Raw genomic sequence first — 19,825 nt, 5'->3', positions numbered from 1 at the left:
AAATAAAGTGGGACCACCCCAAATAGAAAAATAAAATGCCCAGACAATGTGGGGGAGAAGGGGATATAGAGGGTGGGAGCGTGGGGTGTGAATAAGGTGACGGAATGAAAATGTTGACTTCGGATGGGGAAGAAGAGAGGGGAAGTACTGGAATGGGATGGAAGAAGATGCTGGATTGGAGAAGAGGGAAAGCGATGATGATGGATCAGAAAGGGAGGAAAAAAGGATATTGGACGATGCTGGACATAGAGTGAGTACAAAGACAGAAGGATGTTGGGCATGGGGGAGAAACAATGGGAGGTGCTGGACAGTGGATTGGGATGGGGACAGAGAGGGGGTATGCTGGACATGGGAGGAGTGGGATATAGGGGAGATGTTGACATGGAAGGGGGAAAAGGACACGGAGGGATGCTGGCTATGAGGGGGAGTAGGGTGACAGGGAGAGATGCAGGATGAGGGTGAGGGAAAGGATATGCTAGATGAATGGGGCGAGAGAAAGAGACAGAAGATACTGGTCAGAGGATTGAAAACAGAGAGAGGGTGCTGTACAGAAGGGAGGAAGAAGAAAGAGAAGGGGCTGGAAGAAAACTGTGGAATAATAGGATGAAGAATGGGAGGGCTGGGGTGAAGGAGATGAAAAGCTGTAGACAGATGTGGTAAAAGAAAAAAGGAAGATTGAAGACTGAATAGTAAGAATGAATGTAGTCTGAGCAAGTAGAGAAGCGGAAAAAGAAATGAAGGAAAGCTGAAAGAAAAAGATCAAAGTCAGAGATGGATATAGGGGAAGAAGTGAAGAAGACAGGAAGGGAGAGATGTGGCAGATGAACTGGAGATCTTGTAATGAAAGTAAAAAAAAAAAAAAAGATAGAGGAAAGCAGAAACTGGAGACTGGGACAAACATGATTGAAAAAACAAAACAACCAGACAACAAAGGTAGAAAAAACTTTATTCTTAATTTAGTGAATGGAAAATGTCAAGTTTACAGTAAATTTATACTGCTTCCTTTATATTTTGCATAGTGCATGGTGCTTTTCTATTTCTTTTTCTCTACTGTTGCACTGCCTGCAGAGTGTGGCTTCTTGAGGTTTAAATAAAATTTTTGTCTATGTATTCATATTTTAACTTTGTGCTCACTTATTCTGTACCTGGCAAGGGTCTATTTGCATTCAGTATTTGTAACCAAGACCAGGTACTCCGTTTGCATGAGTTTCTACTTAAGCATCTGTAATAATTCAGCTTCTTCAGTTTCCCAATAAGCATATTGATGTTCTAGGTACCACTGCAATATTTACTGTGTTGCGTTTTCCTAGGTAGGGTTCTTGTTGTGTTACTTCTGTAAGTTAGTGGTGTTATTGTGAAGATTAGCTCTATAGGTCCTGAGTGACGTTTGTAGGCTTGGTATTATAGGTACTTCACAATATGCTTGGGACTAGACAGGGTCTACGTTTTTACTGAAATTACACCAAGATGAACTTTTTCTTGTATGGCGAGTTCTTGGGCAATGCCCTTTTCTGCTTTGTATCCATTCTTAGAAGAGGAGGTATGGGGGTTTCTGTGGATGCAAAAAAAAATATGTTTAAATTAACAGCTTGATAGTCCAGTGTACAGTGTTAGGAGCTGGTATGTTTTTATATTAGATTTCTTAGGCTACATATTTAGGACCCTGCTTACTAAGCTGTGCTATAGGCATGCTAATGTTTTTAGCACACCCTATAAATTAGCTAAAGTTAATGCTAAAGTCACCCATAGAAATATATGGCTGTTTCTAGCGTTAGCGCATGCTAATTTTTAGTGTATGCTAAGTAGAGGAGTGTGGTAGCCGTGTTAGTCCACTCTTAAGGTTATCAATAGAAATCAAACAAAATAAAACATGGAAAAGAAAATAAGATGATACCTTTTTTATTGGACAAAACTTAATACATTTCTTGATTAGCTTTCGAAGGTTGCCCTTCTTCGTCAGATCGGAAAAAAAAGCCAGTGCACCTTACTAAACAGGTACCTTAAACTGCTACAGTTTAAAAAGGTGTTTATATTATAAAGCAAGTTGAAAGATATGTACCATTATAATAATTATTTTGCAGGTTACTGTGATGTGTGTTGAGATGTTGACCAGAATTAGGTCTACTATAATGGCAAAGTGTAAGTTATGGGATAATGTAATTATATCTAAAAATGTCAGTATTTCCAAAGTTTCCATAAGTGTGTGTGGGGTTTATGTTGATGTAGAACAGCTGTTGGGTAGAGTGTTTACTTAGAATTCTATCATCAAGTGCACTCTAAGGCATTATTTATGATTATACCAAGTACTACTCACACCTTTCTGTCTAGTGCCCAAGTCTGCCCCCCCCCCAAAAAAAAAAAAAAAAATTCAGGTCTGGTTATGCCACTGGTCACAAGTACCACAAGCAACATTCCATGCTACCAATCCCAGGGCAAGCAGTGGATTCCCCATGTCCATCTCAATAACAGACTATGGACTTTTCCTCCAGGAACTTGTCCAAATCTTGTTTTAAAACAAGATATGCTAAACGCTGTTACCACATCCTCCGGCATGATACTTCTTTGAAAACTGTTAGCATTCCCGGATTTCTACATTCTCTGCACTGCTTTTCCTGCAGCTACAATTTTTAAAGAAAATAATGCACATAGATTTGAAAATATAATCTACCCATATTAGTTTCTATACATACCCCAAACATACCCTCCATGCATCTTTTAGTTGAATTAAGGAAGGGAACATTTTAGACAATTTACTTGTGCAGTGAAAATTGCATTCACAAGAAATTTTATGGAGTAAGATTCATAGTGGCATGCAGTTTGCAATCCGTTAGAAACTGGAAGAGAAATAAATTATTTATTGTTTATTAGTCTCTTTGGATCAACCTATCGAGACAGTGCATAAGCAAAGGTGGTTTACAACTAATGAAATGGAGAACGGAACACCGTTTGTAGGGCAGGAGGAACAGGAAAGAAATAATAACTGGATGGATAGGAAAAAATTCCTAATGATAAATGTCTCTTCACTTTCCACTGTCTATGTCCCATCTACAAAGATGCCAAGGGTGAACCAGCCCAGAGTGTGAGATTTACCACCCCAATGAGTGAGATTGAAAGACAAAGAGTGAGATTTCCCAGGGTATACATCTTGAAAGGTTATGGGCTCCTTTTACAAAGCTGCGCTACTGATTAGTGGCATGCTAAATGTGAAGAAACCCATTCTATTCCCATGGGCTTCTTCACAATCGGTGTGCCACTGCAATGATTTTGCTGCATACTTTGCCAACAAAATTAAAAGTCTCCACCAGGATTTACAGGCAGTCCCACCCAGCCTCCAATCAGTTAACCAGGAGAGCACAAATTCGCCCCCTCCTGACAGAGACATATGGGACACTTTTAACCCAAAGACAGAGGAGAGCCTTGACAAAATCCTAAGGGGCCCTTTTACTAAGGTGCGCCGAAAAATGGCCTGCGGTAGTGTAGGCGAGTGTTTTGGCCCCGCGCAGAATCATTTTTCAGCACACATATAAAAAATGCCTTTTTAAAATTTTTGCCGAAAATGGATGTGCGGCAAAATGAAAATTGCCGTGCGTCCATTTTGGCTTCGAGATCTTACTGCTAGCCATTGACCTAGTGGTAAGGCTTCACGTGGTAACTGGGTGGTAATGGTCTACATGCGTAGAATGCCAATTACTGCCTGTACACTGGAAAATAAAAAAATTTCTTTTGCGCATAGTGGGTGTGCGTTAAAAATGAAATTACCAAACAGCCCACGCAGTAGCCGGGTGGTAACTTGGAATTCCTGCGCATTGGACGCATGTAGGCACTTATGCGGCTTAGCAAAAGGGCCACAAGAGACCTTTGACCAATTGCCTGCTCCCTCGACCCCTGCCCATCAAAGATACTTGCCTTCTTCTGCACTATAGGCCTCACAGAAGGTGCTACTAAAACTGTGAACCTCTTCTCTTTCTAATGGGCAACAACCAACAGCATTAAAAAGGGCAGTGGTTCACCCTTTGCTAAAGAAAAACAGCCTTGACCACGACAAACTTGAAAGTTACCGGCCAGTATCCAACATCCCATTTCTAGGGAAACTTATAGAACAAACTGTGTTTAACTCAGTGATTGGTTAAAAGAGAGAAACTGGCTAGATCCATGTCAATCTGGATTCAGACCCGGTTAAAGAACAGAAACAATCCTCATATCCCTACTAGATGATCTACACAGAAATCAAGAGGGGATTTGTTAGATTTCTCAGCAGCTTTTGACACTTTGGATTATGATATCATGCTAGCACGACTGGCAGAAACAGGTATAAATGGAAAAGTACTTGACTGGTTCAGATCCTATCAGACAGGATGTTTGGCAGCACCTCATCGCTACCATGGGCACTGACCTGTGGGGTACCACAAGGATCGATACTGTCACCCATTCTGTTCAACATCTACCTCAAGCCACTAGCTGAGCTGATTTGGTCAATGGACACTCAGTTCTACATCTATGTGGATGATGTGCAGCTACTCATACCCACTGAACCTAACTTACCTACAGCCCTGAATAAACTGATTACCTGTCTATTAATTCACAAACGGGCTAAGCACAACAAACTTTGCATGAACCCAAGTAAAACTGAGCTTCTCTTGAACCCTAACACAAGTGGTCACATACCTGACATCAAAATCTCTTTTGGGAAGTATGAACTCCCCCTCAAATCACAAGTCAGGAACCTTGAAATACAGTTAGATTCAACACTTACTCTGATTCCCCGAAATCCAAGCAACCTTCAAGAGCTGCTTCTACTATTTGCGACAACTACACTGCCTCTCTCCTTACACTGAAAAGGAAAATCTTATTCCAGCTGTGCATGCCACAGTAACATCAAGACTGGATTACTGTAATGCACTCTACAATAGTCTGACTACAAAGGGTCTGCACCAGCTCCAATTGATTCAGAATGCTGCAGCAAGACTCCTAGAAGGATGCAAGCAAGGTGACATCACACCATTTTTGAAAAACTAACTCCCATGCTGATTATCAGGCCCATTGACTTCAAGTTTCTGCTAGGCTTCAATTCAACTCTTCCTCTTGTCTTTAAAGGTCAGCTTCCTTTCACATCAATCTATTTGTCTTCCCTCCTCATTCTATACACTCCTTCTCACTCTGTGTTCATCTCAGGCTTCACTATTTGCCATCCCACCTCCACCCCCTCCCAAATCTGTTTAAATAGTACATGACCCTTTGCATTTTGCTATCTGGGACTGCAACTATGGAATTAATTACCAACTGGTAGCTAAAGTGAGCTCTCTTTTGAAGATTTAAATCATTACTTAGGGCATGGCTATTTCAGCTGGCCTTTGGCTGACTTGTCCGCTTGACTTGATGGAAATCTGCACCTTATCCCTTCCTTCCTTTCTCTTTTTTATGTTGCCAATTGTAATTTCTTTTCTATACATTATTATGTTCATTACATTGTAAACTGCCATGTGGCACAGACTGCAGTATGGTGATATATCACATTTTCATAAATAATTTCTTTTAATATTTTATTTCCTCAGTTCCAAGATCACTTCTTGTCACACCAAGGTGATGCTCTCCTTTCAGGTGACCTTTCCACTGAAGATTTCATTTATATACTTCTGTCTCCCTTAGTTCTTCCAGGTCTGCCATTCTAGCCTCCACACTTGTGTGCACGCATAAATCCTCTCACCCACTGTTAAGCAATCATGCATGCTGGACTCAGTGCAAAAGACTGGATTGCCCCCATCTCACTGCTGGCTGCTCTCTGCCTCTTACTACTGGTGAGTTAATTAGCTTAATTTAGTTTAGATTAATTTATTGATATACAGTCTTTCACACTGGACTGCACAAAAAAGTGTTTTACAATACTGAAAAAAGCAAGAAAAGAAATACAATACCTAAAGAGCAAGTTATAAGAAGAAAGTAATCGGGGGCAAGACCAAAGACCCTAATGGACATTACCTGACTCTTCCTCCCCTCTCCCTAAGTTCCCCCCAACCGTACCTACCATATATGTACCTCACTTTACCATAATATCGCTTTGAATTAATCCAAACCATGTATTTGTTCAGACTGGAATCGGCTAATGCTGTTAACGGTAATATGTAAGCAACATTGAGACTGCAAAAAGGTGGGAAAATGTAGGATACAAATGCAACAAATAATAATAATAAATTCATCCCCTGCTGGTTCCTAGGGGTGTGCAGCCCAAAATTTGTGTGTTGTCTCATTTCCAATGGTTTCCAGGAATTGGCATTTTGTTTGTTGGTTTGCGCTATTTTTTTCATGATAGGAACAGACTCAGTATCAGTGCACACTTTTCACAAAGAGTATGCATTATTTGCAAAGAGTGCACACTCTCTCCCGATAGTATATGCATGCATGCACTATTCATGGATGTGGATTTTGTTGTGCATCTGCATATTAGGAAACTGCACACTCTTTGCAAAATGTGTGCACTATTAACGATGTATGAAGAAAACAGGATTTCAGATTTCTTTCTTGGCATTTTGGGAAAAAAAAATGACATGAAACAGAAGCTCTACTGGTTTCCGAATTATATAAAGTTGCTAAAGGAGTAGGATTACTTGAACTAATACCATTAAAAAGGCCTTTAACTGTTTATTATAACATTGTGCTATTTTATGCTTGCTTCTCAACAAACTGCAAAGGATCCAGAAATTATTATCATTTGTTGATGAAAATATCCAATGAAGCCTGAGGTGAAAAATTTACATGAAATGGCAATACTGCTTTTGGCAAGAAGGATGGTACTGTCCTAATAGTCTTCTCTTCCTTCTGTAGAATATGGAAGAGTTCCCAACTAGAAAAAACCTGTAACACCACTATTTTCCTGGCCAAACAAATGGAAAGTTGGATCTTTGAGTGCCCCTTCCCTAAGAAGTTCAAAGAGGAGAATACATCAATATCTTCAAGACCAAGTTTAGGCTCCAAGGAGGGAGCAGAGGCTATCTCAGAGAGCAAACATGTTTAACTCCTCTGAAGAACTGTACTACATCCAAACAAGGCAACAGCAGTCACTTGAACTGTAAGGGTATTTTCCTGCTATCTCACCTTAGTTTTGTAATTTGCTTTGCATTTGCCATATTATTTTTATACCTAATAAATAAAAATTTATTTCCTTTTGTGGCATTGCTCCTTTCATTTGTACAGCTAGCTAGTGAGAGTCTAAGGGCCAATTGGGTACTGTCATATCCCTGAGCAAATGAGTCCAGAATAATAGCTTTTGTGTGTGATTATCTGATATAAAAGTACCTACAGAACGCTTAACCAAACCTTCAGAAAAGAGGCAAGAACCATTGGAATGAATGCCATTAATGGAGAGAACTTATTTTATTGACACCAAGAGCCTTGAATTTGCAACACTGGATCTATGTAAGAGATAATCTGATTAAGTATAACTTTCCTTGACTACTCCCCTATATTTAATGGTGTCATATCAATAACCATTCGCCATTTGGGAACTGGGATCTACAGAGCTATGAGTGATGCATACACAGAGTAAATCTCAAAATAGATGATTTATACATAGTGGAGATAGATAAATTTCAAAATTTGAATACACAAATGTAACCAGAGCTTGACATGGCTACTTTTCGCCAATATGGCTGTCAGGGGCAGCTGGAGGAGAATAAAATCATACACTGATTGATGAGGGACACATCCACAAACTGCCACTCCCCCCAGACTATCCCTGCTCAAGACGTCTATCTGGACATTATCTATACCAGCTATATACGCTGCTGGGAGAGCAGATACAGGCTTCTCCGCACAGGCTAGTAGAATTCTCACCTCCACAGCAGGCTGAAGGCTCCTGGATAAAATGCTAATGGAGAAAACTAAAAGGAGATGACCCCTAAAATCATTAGTGATTGGTTCCCCTTTCAAACAGTACTAAAGACTGGATGCACAAAGCTTACCGTGCTGGCAATGTTTGCTTTAGACTGGTTGTAGCTAATCTAATGCAAATGTTCTGTAGTGCGTAATGTACAAAGTGGTTTTGCGTGGCTCTAATGTGTGCAGTTAGCAGTTACCAAGAACCCTCTGCAAATGCATTGCAAGGACCTCATTAGTATTAAAATCAGCATTTCAAGCAATGCACAAACCTGAGCACCTATCTTCACCATGCAAAATTTTACGGCAGGTCTGGACCTGTTGTTATGGCGAGCAGTCTGCTTGCACTGTATAGTGCAAGCAGACTGCTCTCCAGGGTAGTCATTCAGGACCCCCGCCCTGGTGGCCTAGTAAACCCTAGCCCCCTTGCACCCCCAGGTAACAAAGCTCTCATGGTTCAATGGACCCTGAAACCCCAATACCCCCTTCTGACCTCCCCAAAGCAAAAGTCTCCCTGGTGGTCTAGTGACCCCCTACTCTCCCCTTATCTTAAAAAGTTGGAGGCAGTAGCAACACCTCATCCCTTTGCAAAATGGCAGCACCCAGCCCCTGGCTGGTGCATTCTGGGATGCATTGGGAGGGGCTAAGCATCATATAAGGAGTTTTTTTTCTTATACAGTGCTTAGCCCTGCCCAGTGCATCCCCGAATGCACCAGTCAGGGGCTGGGCACCACCATTTTGAGAAGGCAAGAGGGAGGCGATGTTGCTCCTGCTTCAATGTTTTAAGGTAGGAGAGGAGGGGGTCACTAGACTACCAGGGAGATTTTTGCTTGGGGGAGGTCAGGGGCCACTGGAGTACCAGGGATTTGTTGCCTGAAGGTGCAGAGGGTCGGGGGGGGGGGGGGGGGAAGGGTCCACCAGGGAAGATTTTAGGTTGGGGGAGGGAGGGAAAATCAGGTCTTTTGGCGATCTACTGTCAAATGCATTTGACTGCTCGAGTTACAAAAAGCGACCGATGCACAAAAGGGAACCCATGCATCTCATTTGCATGTGATCCCCTTTGTGCATTGGTTGCTGTTTGCGATTCAGTACTTTTGCTCGAGTGTATCAGCCCCTCAGACTAGGGGACACTCCATGAAGCTACTACATAGTGCTTTTAAAACTAATTGAAAGAAGACTATTTTCACTCAACAATTAAGCTATAAAATTTGTTGCCATCATATGTGGTAAAAGAAGTTAACATAATTGGGTTTAGATAAATTACTGGATAAAAGGTCAGTAAACCATTATTAGCCAGATAGACTTTGGAAAGTCACCGAGTACTTTTGACTTGAATCAGCCAATGTTGGAAACTAATAGGCATTTTGGTTCACATAAGTAGCCATTATGGCATTCTTTGACAAAATCCAGATTCCTTAAACAGCAGGAAAAAAGGCTTGCAATGTGTGCTGCACCGCCCTGGCTACTAAATGATTTTATATGGTCCATAATCACCTCTAGCAGGGACCATTGTCCTTGCATTACCTTGTCCTGAAAATGTACCCACTAACTCTCAGGCTCAAATCCATTGTCACTTTGATCCATGCAGGAAATGGCAGTCCAACTCCCATTGCCATATTTTTGTCTGCTAACTATTGTTGGAGAAAAACAAGGTCCAGTCTGAGTGGAAACCAATCGAAGGTCACCGTGACAAATCCCACAATCTTAAGGTAAGCCCTGAGCCTGTGCTGCCCTGAATCCAGTAACTTCTTGACCTGTATCACAACTTGAGGGTCATTTCACTCATAATGAAGAGCTTCCTTTCCTCTTTGTTGAAAAGCGCACCCAGGTACTCCAATGTCTGGGAGTGAACCAACTTGTACTTGGCAAATTTGACATCAAGCCCAAATCCTAAAGAAGGCAGATAACTCTAGAGGTTGCATACCCATTACCCTCTGTGGAATTTTGCCCAAATTAGCAAATTGTTGAGTCACTAATGAAACAAAATTTCTTCTTTGTGAACTGCTAGAAAACATCCTTGGAGGTGTAGCTAGTCTGAAAGACATAGCTCAAAACAGAATGTGCTCTTATAGAACTGCTTACCTCAGGAACCTTTGGTGTTCCACTGTGATAGGGTTGTTAAAGTATTCCTCTATGAGGTACAGACATATTAAGGGTACCTCCAGCCTCAGGGCTACCATTACTGAATGTAGATTCTTCATGCAAAGGTAAGGCCACCCCTAGGGGGACACTTTAGCCATACACCCCCTTCTGCTGTAGGTGGGTCAAGGACACACACCTCCAGTGTCTACTAAATCTCCTTCCCTTTCCTACCTCCCCTCCAGATAGCCAGAATCCCCCTTAACCTTCCCTCCAAGATGGCTATCATCCTTCATTTCCCCTTCCTGTCCAATTCCATTGGCCATCATCTCCCCTCCAGGTCAGTCACATCCCTTTCCCAGCTTCTCCTATTCCCTTCCCTATCCATCCCAGGGGGTCCAGTGCCTCATCTCCCATTCCTTCGCTCAGTTTTGGGGCCAGTTATCTTCTCCCCTTCCCCACTCTGCTGCTGTCACCCTATATCTTCTGAGGCCACTCCAAAAGTACTCTCTGCTGACATAAGGCCTTCCAGTAGAAGTCTGTGCTCATATGCAGTCAAAGTCAATTCATTTCCTGTTGGGGGAAGGGCAGGATGTGGAAATGTTTGAGCACAAGCCTCTAATGAAATGACCAACCTTGGCAAAGTACTTGTGGAGTGGCAATGCTTGAGCACAGGCATCTATTGAAAGGACCCACCCTGGCAAAGTACTTGTGGAGTAGTAATGCTTCAGCACAGGCCTCTATTGAAAGGACCCACCTTGGCACACAGTACTTGTAGAATGGCACAGGAAGAGGCAGGGTGAAAGTAGCAGCATGGGGAAGAGGGAGAAGATGCTGTCCCTAGGACCGAGAAAGGAAAGGTAAAGAGGTTGGCCTCCTGCCATGCTGCCACCCTAGGTAAATTCCTAGTGGCCAGATTGGTTTTGAAGCAGGTAACTAGGGTACGATGGATTGATACCTTGCTTGGGGCCAATCTAGGTCCAAAGGTGCCTGCTTTCTTGGGAACTACAAAGTAAATGGAATATTTTCCCTACTTTTCTAGAGATATTGCTACTACTACTCCATCGGAAGCAGTCATTCCAAACCTTACTACAGGCTCCTGTTTTTAGACAGAAGTGCAGGGGAATACTATATAAGCTTCTGAGTAGTACTATTCTAATTCAAGTGCAGAACTGTCAAATAGTACTTCAGGACACACTGGTCTGAAGTGATCTGGGCCCATTGCTGATAAAATAGATGGGCATCTACATATATATTTAACTTGACAATGGACCCCCAAAGCTTCCTGTATGCTTAGAAACACTCCCCTACCCACTCTAAAGAGCTGATTTTCTCTCCGAGACATCCCCTTGAGGTGCTATCTTCCTTGGCTGTTACTCTGAACCATCTTAAAATGCCCTCTGTTAGAAAAAGGCATTGTAGAGCATGTAGTTTGTCTTTAAGGGGTCTAGCTTTGTCCAAGTTCTTAATGATCTATTCTAAATCTTCTACAAGCATAACCTTGCCTTGAAAGGGCAACTTTGGATATTACATCTGCTAGCCAACTACAGCACCATAATAAATGGACAGTCATTACTGTGGCCATACTCTTTGCTGAAGCCTGCATCCAGCTTAGCTGGCTCCTTGACTCTCCCAAGAGCCTCTACTACAACTGCTGCATCAATGCTGACAGGCTGTAGCTATGTAACTATTATGGATTGCGGCCTGAAGAGCCACTGCAGAAACATCAAGGAGAAATTAGGTCTTACCTGCTAATTTGCTTTCCTTTAGACCCTCTGGACAGGCCCAGAATACAACTGATGGGTTGTGCACGCCTTCCAGCAAGTGGAGACTGAGAACTTTGGCTTTCATGAGAGCCAATAAGAGCCCTGGCTAGCTAGAGGTAGTTGCAGTATGACTATAACAACTGGTGAACTTGAACAGTCACCATAGGACACACCTACCCTTAGGTGAATCACTTTGAATAATGTGTGTCTGGAAATCAAGTCTTTTTGCTTTCATTTTATTTATTTATTTTTAAACTGCAGGTAAAACAAATGCTCGAAGCATCCCTACGCGAAACTGAATCTGTAAATGAACGAACCAAACACAAAAAAAATCACAGAATCTGATAGGAGGGATCTGGGCCAATCCAAAGGGACTAAAGGAAAGCAAATTAGCAAGTAAGACCTAATTCAGTAATGCTTTGAAAAAGAATGCAAGGAAGATCACATCGTCGCTTTACAGATTTACAAAGGAGGAACCAAGAAATGCTCAGCCCAGGATGCAGCCTGTCCTGTAGTAGAGTGCACTTTCACGCCTCCTAGAATAATTTACCAGAAAGCAGATAAGCTGAGGCAATCATAGCCTTAAGCCACCTAGAAACTTGTGGGTTTATATGGGGCCAGTCCTTTGCGGCAGCCACCAAGAAGCAGAAAAACACAATCCAATCATCTAAACTCTGCCATAGTCTGCAAATATTGTTCGAGAACCTGTCAGACATCAAGTTTATGCAAATGCCGCTGACCTTCAGATCCTGAAGAAGATCCAAGCACTGGAAAAACCACTGCTTGATTTAAATGAAGTTGCGACAAGACCTTAGGAAGAAGAAGGTAAGTGGTGTAAAATTACCCGCTCTTTAGAAAACTCCAGAAAAGACTTGCAGAAAACACTTGCAATTCCGACACGAGCCTGGCAGAGGCCATGGCCTTCAAGGGAACAAGCTGACAAAGGCTCAAAAGGAGGCCTAGTAAGAACTGAAAATGCCAAATTGAGATCCCAAGCCAGGAACATGAATCTAGGAGGATGATGGATCAAACCCACTTCTCAAAGAAAAATGACCTACATCTGGATGACTAGCTTTGATGCATCCACAAAAACAGGATAAACACCACAATCTTCACTTTTAAAGAAGTGAGGGCTAAGGCTTTGGTCAAAACCATCCTGCAAAAATCCAATACCTGAGCCACTGAAGCTTGAAGCAGAGAAACAGCTCGATTGGCAAACCAAGACTCAAAAACATGCCCAAGTTTGAATATAGTTCAGAGAAGTGGAATGTCGTCGCGAGCAAAGCATCGTGACAATTACATTTGCTGAATAATCTCTCTTCATCAAATGTGCCCTTTCAAGAGCCAAGCCGTAAGACAAAAATTGAGAAGGCTCTTGGTGAACTACCTGCCCCTGGACCATGAGACTGTTGTAGCTTTAGAGGAGTGCCCACTAGATGCATGACATCACCATGCCAAGGCCTGCAAGGCCAATCCGGAGCTACCAAGAATACGAGACCTCTGTGTATCTTGATCCTCTGAATGAGATGAGGGGCCACGGCGGAAAAACGAACAGGAGCTCCGATGGCCACGGTTGTAGAAGAGCATATATATCCTCCACCTTGTGATCCTTTCTGTGACACTGTAGCACCTTGGAATTGAGACTTGTCACCATAAGATCCATGCGCAGACGTCTCCATCGGTTGCAAATGGCCTGAAATGCTGTTGAACTGAGGACCCATTCTCCCGGGTCTAGAATGTGGCAACTTAGAAAGTCTGCTTGAATATTCGTCGTTCCTACTCCATGAGACGTCAACAGCCCCAACAGATGACATTCTGCCCAAACCATGAGAAGAGCCGATTCCTGCTCCAACTGATGACTCGTCCCTCCTTGCTGATATAAGCCACCGCATTGTCCGAGAGAACTGGCTTGTTTACGATCAGGTGATGGAACGCTGCTAGGGCCAATCGAATTGTTCTGGTTTCCAATAGGTTTATCGAGAAACACGCTTCCTCTCGGGTCCAAAGGCCTTGCGCAAAGTGCTCCCGACAGTGAGCTCCCCAGTCCCTGAGACTGGCATTGGTTGTCACTCTTATCCACCAAGGTGGATCCAAAGGAATCCCGTTGGACAGATTGTCAGTCCAAAGCCACCAACAGAGACTTCCTCATTCCAGAGCTCTGAGTGGCAATTTGACATTCAGAGAATCCACCTGCAGAGACCAACAGGACAAAAGGGACTTCTGGAGAGGTCTCTTGTGCACCCTGGTCCAAGGCATCACTTCTATTGTTGCCACCATGGATCCCAGAACCAGAAGATAATTTCTCGCATCGCTATCTGCAGGAGAGTATGAATCTGAAGTTTGACAATCCTGCCCTACAGAAGAAACACCTACCACCTGCTGGAGACTGAGAATACTGAAACTATCTCTAGCTATCCAGGGCTCTTATTGGCTCTCACAAGAGTCAGAATTCTCAGTCTCCACCTGCTGAAAGGTGTGCACAATCCATCAGTCACATTCTGGGCCGGTTCGGAGGGACATTAAGGAAATGACAGTTTCAACAGCACTTCTATTCTTCTATCAGAAATTGTAGTCTTACAGGTCACCTCCAATATCAAGACATTTACCTTAATTGGAGATTTTGCTTCTCCTCCAAGGAAACAGGGTATAGTCTCACCATACATTTCCTACTTTCAGTCCATCACCTGTCATATCCCACGCTGCTGTGATCAACTCCTTGGCTCTGGAGCACTTTAGCAGGCTTCCTGATTCCTTCCACTAATGGATCCTCACTGGAACTATGCTCTGTTAACCATTCCTTTCCTACCCCCAATATTACCAGGGATGAGTGACGAAAAACAGAAGTTCTTCCTTCTTGAAGATCCGGATTACCATGACATCCTTCCAATAGGCTAACTGAAGATATATCTGTCTCCCTTGTATTGTTATTTGAATTGCCTATTGCTCATGCTTGATTTATTCTTACTGTACATCATCTTGAGTGAATGCCTTCAAAAAGGCGGTAAATAAATCCTAATCCTAATAAATAAATAAATTATAACTGACTGACTGCGTAAGGAACTGGTTGAGTGGTAGTAGGTAGTGTTAAATGGCGGATATTCTGAGGAAAAGGATGATAACAGTGGTGTGCTGCAAGGTTCCGTTCTTGCTGGTTCTTTTTAACATTTTTGTGATATTGCTGAAGGGCTGTCTGGTAAGGTTTGCTTCTTTGCGGATGATACCAAAATCTGCAATAGGGTAGACACCCCTGAAGGTGTGGGTAACATGAGGAAGGACTTAGTGAAGCTAAAGGAATGGTCTGGAATTTGGCAGCTTAGATTTATTGCTAAAAAATGCAGGGCCACATACTTGGGCTGCAAAAACCTGAGGGAACAGCACAATTTAGGGGGTGAAGAACTTTTGTGCAAGAAAGAGGGGCAGGACTTGGGTGTGATCATATGTGATGATCTTAAGGTGGCAAAACAAGTAGAAAAGGCGATGGCGAAAGCTAGAAGGATGCTTGGGTGCATAGGGAAAGGAATGGTTGGTAGGAAAAAGGAGGTAATGATACCCCTGTATAAGACTCTGGTGAGACCTCATTTAGAATATTGTGTACAATTCTGGAGACCACACCTTTAAAAAGATATAAACAGGATAAAATCGGTCCAGAGGATGAAGATGAAAGAGGATAACAGTAACCTGAAGAAAATATTTATTCATGGAAAGGGTGGTGAATTTGTGGATATGGTGGAGACTAAAACAGTATCTGAATTCAAGACAGCTTAGGACAAGTACATAGGATCTCTAAGGGAGTGATAGCAAAAATAGATGGCATGGATGAGCAGACTGAATAGGCCATATGGTCTTTATCTGCCTAAATGTTTCTCTGTTTAAGAGCATTTTCAGCCACAAGGTAGTGAAGAGTTATGCTAGCCCTTGCTCTCAGTAAAATACAGGCCAATGTTCCCTATTAACACCAGTTTTAGCTATATTTACACATTCAAAGTTTGACTAATGATAAACTTTGGTTGAAAATTTTCTTTCCCCCGCCTTCCAACATCAGCTTTGTAATCATGATATATTAATTGATTGCAATCATATACACTCAACCTTATTGATTCCATTGTATGGTACCTAGACTTAACTAACTTCACATATTTCCAAGTCTTGCTCCGCCCTAGAGGGGTGGGTGTAAGATAGTTAGGCCCCTTGGGTTGGTTATGATAAAAGGGGAAACCTAATGCTGCATTTCATCCAGCATATAATTATGTATCCACATACTGACTCTTGCTATGGCCTTGTCTCACTATGACAGAGCACCCCTGTCACCTCAGATATTTACATTCCTGCCCACAGGACTCTAAGAGCCCTCTGAAAAGGACGGCCACACTCACACTAGTAGTCATGTGTGCCAGCCCCCCCTGGGGGGCCTGGCAAGAGGGGAATGAAGAGTTATGCTAGCCCTTGCTCTCAGTAAAGTACAGGCCAATGGCTCATAATAAGAGCTAGGCTTCTTAAAATCAAAATCATCTCTGATACAAAAGAGAGCTAGCTTGTAAGAATCAGTGATCACCTTTGACACAGTTACATTTCACTGTAGCAAGTGCTGAGCTTGCAAGGGAGGGGGGCATTTGCTCTGAGACTGGCACCTACAAGACGTCATGAGCAAGAGTTGCTATGGTTGTGTAGAGATAGTACTGGGTCAGCTGCACCCCGGGTGAGAGCATCCAAAGGAGGGGGCTAGGGAAAATTTGGGGAAAATGCAAAGTCATTTAATAAGATGCGCTTTGAGCATATCTTGTTTATACTTAGAGCTTGATAGTATGTGAAGTCATTTTGATCAACTGATAAGGTCCAAGAACCCTGGTGACAAAGCTGGGGTCCATTGAAATGAATAGGGTGAAAATAGTATAAAAATGGGAGTCAGAAGGTTATTAGGACAGAAGGAAGGCTACAAGAGAAGGAGGGTGACAGACGTGTCGTGGACTGCTGTTCAAACCGTACAAATACCTGATTTGCCTGTATTGCTATTGGTAAGATTGAAATAAACTATCTTCTTATATCCCAGCGAGTCCTTCTGATTATGGAGTCCGTTAATTCCTGGACAGTGTAAGAGCAGTCTGGAGAGGATGAGGTCAGAGTAATAGGTGGGGGAACACGCAAATTATATAGTCAGCTAAGGCGCACCTGAATATTTTCTTAAATCTAGCCATCTAAAACATAAGGTCCAGTTTATTAAGGCTTTTTTCCCCATTCTCACCCTAATTCTAAATAGTGTGCCTATGTTAGGCACTAGTTAAGTGCCCCTCTTTAGATGTTCACACAGCCGTTAGGTGCCAAACTGCATTTAGGCACTATTCTATAAGACAGCCTCTAAGTGATTTAGCAGATAATTGCAAAGGGGGTGTTCATGTGGGCAGGGCATAGACCAATCACACACACAGGTGTCAAACTTATAGAATACTGCAAGTTGTGCACCTGGGTGCCAACATTTAGGTGTTAACATTTATACCTTTCTTTTACATGATGTGTTGGTGCCTAAATGTTGGCCAAAAGCCAACTTAGGCACTATTCTATAATGGAATCTGGTTACCCAGATACTGTTGTAGAATACAATCTTACTCCACAGATTGTGGGCACCTAGTTTTTTATGCCCTTTAAAGAATTGCTCCCTCTGTGTTTTGCAAGGGGGGAAGCTAGTGAGGAAAGTTAGCCCTGAATAGTCATAGTTCCTCCACTGCCCAGTCCCACCCCTTGGAACATCCATTTTTGATCAAAAACCAAGGAGCAGGTTGAGGAGCAGCTGGTTCTTCCAAAAACTCAAGGGAAACCAGAGAATCCTTATACACAGTATTATAAACAGCTGGAGAATCTGAAGGTGAACAAAGCTATGGGGCCGGATGGGTTGCATTCCAGGATACTGAAGGAGCTCAGAGAGGTCCTGGCAGGACCTCTTAAAGATTTATTTAATAGATCTTTAGAGACGGGAGAGGTTCCGCAAGATTGGAGATGAGTGGATGTGGTCCCTCTTCACAAAAGTGGAGACAGGGAAGAAGTGGGAAACTACAGACCGGTAAGTCTCACGTCAGTGGTAGTAAAAATAATGGAGTCGCTGCTGAAAGGATAGTTAACTTTCTAGAAACCAACTGGTTACAGGACCCGAGGCAACATGGCTTTACCAAAGGAAAATCCTGTCAAACAAATCTTATTGACTTTTTTGACTGGGTAACCAAAGAACTGGATGAGGGACGTACGCTAGATGTAATCTATTTGGATTTCAGCAAAGCCTTTGATACGGTCCCCCACAGAAGACTCATGAATAAGCTGAAAGGGTTGAACTTAGGACCAAAAGTGGTGAACTGGATAAGAAACTGGTTGACCGACAGGTGGTAGAGGGTGGTGGTAAATGGAACCAGCTCGGAGGAAAGGAAGGTGAGCAGTGGAGTTCCTCAGGGGTTGGTGCTGGGGCCTATTCTGTTTAATATATTTGTGGGAGATATTGCTGAAGGGTTGGAAGGAAAGGTGTGCCTTTTTGCGGATGACACGAAAATAGCCAATAGAGTGGATACCCTGGAGGGAGTAGAAATGATGAGAAGGGATCTCCGAACGTTAGAAGAATGGTCAAGGGTCTGGCAGTTAAAATTTAATATGTACTCTTCTGGGGATTAAGTAATATACTGGTTTTACTGTTTTAAATAAATCATACCCCCAAAAACCACAGCTAGTAAGAAAAAAATAATAAAATGATGAAAAAAATCAAAAACTCATTTGAAACAATGTGTACACACAACGTTTTACTTTTTTATGCTAATAGTGCTCAGAATCTTATCCCATACTGTGCCGGCTGACCATTCAATTGTAGGGTGTTACCCTTATTCGCATCATCACACTCCTTACTGCCTACCCGTGGTGCCCAGTTATGATATTTCTCACTAAATATACTTAGATGGATCATCACAGGTTAGCCACAATGGGGTTTACATTAACTGTGATGCTAAGATTGATTGTGGGTATATATATTACAATATAATGGGGGCTAGAGTATTTTACAGCCTCCTGAGTATAATGGCTTTGATATATTTATCAGTTCTGATTTTTATATTTTTCACCATTTTTTGATTTTTATTTTAATGTCCCATTATTTTTAGTCCATCGTTCCCCTGAGGACGCTTAGAGCGAAACATGCACACATGTCGGGAACTACCACCGTGACGGTATAACACCAAGGACTAGGAACACCTTTGAATTCCATGAGGAATTTACAGCATGAGCACACAGAAACTGGGGCCGACCCTGTAACAAGCTGAATCATCCATTTAGGAGAGCGATAAGTATCACACACTCCGTGGTTGGTGGAAGTATAGTATGACAACTTGACATATGCTAAGAGCCATCTAAGTATATTTAGTGAGAAATATCATAACTGGGCACCACAGGTAGGCGGTAGGGAGTGTGATGATGAGAATAAGGGTAACACCCTACAATTGAATGGTCAGCCGGCACAGTATGGGATACCCAGATTCTGAGCACTATTAGCATAAAAAAAAGTAAAATGGCCTAGTGGTTAGGGTGGTGGACTTTGGTCCTGGGGAACTGAGTTCAATTCCCACTTCAGGCACAGGCAGCTCCTTGTGACTCTGGGCAAGTCACTTAACCCTCCATTGCCCCATGTAAGCCGCATTGAGCCTGCCATGAGTGGGAAAGCGCGGGGTACAAATGTAACAAAAAAAATTGTGTGTACACATTTTTTCACGATTTTTTGATTTTTTTTCATCATTTTATTTTTTTTTTTTCTTACTAGCTGTGGTTTTTGGGGGTATGATTTAGTTAAAATTTAATGCCAAGAAGTGTAGAGTGATGCACTTGGGGTGCGGAAACTCAAGAGAGACACCGGTTAGGAGGGGAGAGATTAGTAAGCTCGACTCAGGAGAGAGACCTTGGGTGGTTGGTGCTGGAGGATCTGAAGGTGAAGAAACAATGCGACAAGGCGACAGCTGTGGCCAGAAGGATGCTAGGCTGCGCAGAGAAGGCCATAACCAGCAGAAGGAGGTGTTGATGCCCCTCTACAAGTCATTGGTGAGGCCCTACTTGGGAGTATTGTGTTCAGTTTTAGAGGCCGTATCTTGCTAAAG

At 42.6% G+C, this 19,825-nt stretch overlaps 1 long non-coding RNA gene across 1 annotated transcript in view; it reads right to left on the bottom strand.

Moving 5' to 3' along the window:
• Positions 1-929: 929 nt before the first annotated feature.
• LOC115474378 overlaps positions 930-19,825 on the bottom strand; it is a 31,066-nt gene continuing 12,170 nt past the window's right edge. Inside the window, exon 2 of the long non-coding RNA XR_003942845.1 lies at positions 930-1,552. This is a non-coding gene — a long non-coding RNA (uncharacterized LOC115474378). The remainder of the gene's footprint in view (positions 1,553-19,825) is intronic.

Source organism: Microcaecilia unicolor, chromosome 1 (genome assembly GCF_901765095.1).
Source record: "Microcaecilia unicolor chromosome 1, aMicUni1.1, whole genome shotgun sequence".
Taxonomy (NCBI): Eukaryota; Metazoa; Chordata; class Amphibia; order Gymnophiona; family Siphonopidae; genus Microcaecilia; species Microcaecilia unicolor.
This window is presented reverse-complemented; position numbering and strand designations above follow the sequence as displayed.